The following is a 2400-nucleotide window of genomic DNA, read 5'->3' as shown; positions in this document are numbered from 1 at the left end:
CTCGAGTAATCCCCAGACACGATATTCTCGAATACTGCGCGTGATGATCATCATGCGTGGTCAAAAATAGCCTGGATATCCAGGCTGTAAACTATTTCACAGTCTATTTTTTTGATATTTTATGTTCTGGTTTGCAGCCTATTACGGGTTAAATCTTCATAATTTTTCACTACCCATTTTGATTTGCCAATAAAAGTAACATCGAGACCGGTGGCGATTATGTTGTAGGCATCCACAGTCCAAATGTCAGGAGATTGCTTGGGGTGCTACTCTAGTGTTGAGGCGAAACACGTGGTCGGAGGCTTTAAGCAGCTCACCTCAAGTGATGCAACGATCCCACCCTTACCAGAATCGAATCGCTTTATTGCCTTTCCGATGTAAACCTTCCCATGCTTTCGAGTTGCGCCGTAAAATACAGCAAGAAACCACTTCCCAATCACATCTTTCTTGTTGTTTTCAGGTGAGGAAATCCCTAGCCAGTAGCCTTTTAGGTAGTTCTTAACGCGGCTTTCAGTCAACGGGAAGGGGGGTGTGGTGTCAACATCTTGGTCACTGCTGTCATAATAGTCAGAAAGGACAATTTCCTCTACAGTCTCAGATTCTACTGCCTGCCTCTGGAACTTTGTTGGATGGCTTCTTCGATTTTCTGTTGATTTTCGCCTTCTTATCTTTTGGTGCTGATGCCTTTTCCGCCTTTTTCTTTTCTGCGGCCTCCATTTCATTAATTACACGTTGGAAGATTTTATCCGAAGTCACGATTTCCGCTTGTGTATTTATTCCTCTCCTCTTTACTTGTTGTTTTTCATACGGTTTTCTTTTAAACTTTTGCAAAATCGCTCCCTGTAATAGATAAAAGAATGGAAGATTTAGGAGAACTGCCAAGCTATCTATCATGATTACAGAGTAGGATAAGGTACTTTGCTAAGAATCGATTCATTATCCTTGATTACATTCATTAAAAAATTTATTCTGTTTTTAGGTGGAAGGTGAAAGTTATCAATACCTGAAATACTTGTCGCGCAACTTGTGCGACCAATCTGGCCCCTCTTCCGCGTATGGAAGTTGATGATGAAGATCCTTCTTGAAAACGACTGCTTTTTTTTGTTGTAATTGAATTGCCCGATGGCGTAGGGGCGATGGTTGGACGCTGGCCGATGGCGTAGCGGACGATGGTTGGACGCTGCCCGATGGCGTAACAGACGATGGTTGGACGCTTCCCGATGGCGTAGCGAAACATTCCTCTGGCCAGATAAAGTTCTAAAATTATATAAGAAATATCAAAATCAAAAAAAAGTTTACGGGCTGGATATCCAGGCTAATTTGTTTCAAATAGACTTTCACTAGCTGCATCTCAGTGATCCGAATAGAGATGTTATGGTTCTGTTAAAGTTATCTGCCGGTAGGGATGTATTGATTAGAGATGTTGTGACTTTTTATTTGTAAATGTTCCTAAATTTGTCATTTTTCCACAGGTAGTTGGGTATTTGGGATAAGGTGGGTGTGTCCGATGTGGTCATTGGATGATCACTGTCTGAATTATATAGTATGGTGGTGCCTGGAAGAGGGTCACTGGTATTTTGATGTGAGAGATTCAAGCTCCTCAGAGACAAATACGCGGACGATATACGAACCGTTTGGTAGGGTAGGATTTTGGTAAGTGAACCCAGTGGGCATTTAACGTTGTGAAAACGTATTTTTAACGTTACAATTTTCGTTGGATTAACGTTGACGTCGGAAATGAGAGTTTATTTAACGTTGTAAAGTTAACGTTGTAATTTAAACGTTGCACTGATGTTACAAAATTACGTTGAGTAAACGTTTGTTTTATTATGTATCAAAAACGTTGGATGGAAATCATAAAACTTTCTATATTTTAAAGACCAAAAATAAAAAAGAATGCACTTTTCAATACTTTTCTAGTTCTTTCTTTATATAATGTGTTTCAAAATATGAAATAGAGATATAATATAAAAATATCTAAAAATATGACAAGTTTATTTTTTGAATTATAAAAATTAAAAAGAGGAAGTGTCATTAGACAGGAGACCTGTCGTGTGTTTTTTTATAATTTGATGTACACAAGACGGGTTCGAGCTGTGAGTCCAATATTGGACTCACATTTTTTACAGTGGGAAATTCGAATTTAGCGCTGTCCTCACTTACTAAAATAAAAACCAAATTTCGAAAGTTGAGCTTTCTCTAAGAAAGTGTGACCAGTAAAAGAATAACAAAATTTGATTGGCTATGTTTTCAACTGTTATTAGGATCTGAGAAATTCAAACACTCAGCCCCTACCATGCTATACATTCGCCATCAGTTTATCAGAGAAGAAATCATAGCATGGATTCCCAGGCTAAAGTGTCATCCGCCAAAAAAAAAATAATAATAATAATAAAAAAA

Source organism: Clytia hemisphaerica, unplaced genomic scaffold, assembly GCF_902728285.1.
Source record: "Clytia hemisphaerica strain Z4C2 unplaced genomic scaffold, Clytia hemisphaerica genome assembly, whole genome shotgun sequence".
Classification (NCBI taxonomy): domain Eukaryota; kingdom Metazoa; phylum Cnidaria; class Hydrozoa; order Leptothecata; family Clytiidae; genus Clytia; species Clytia hemisphaerica.
This window is presented reverse-complemented; position numbering follows the sequence as displayed.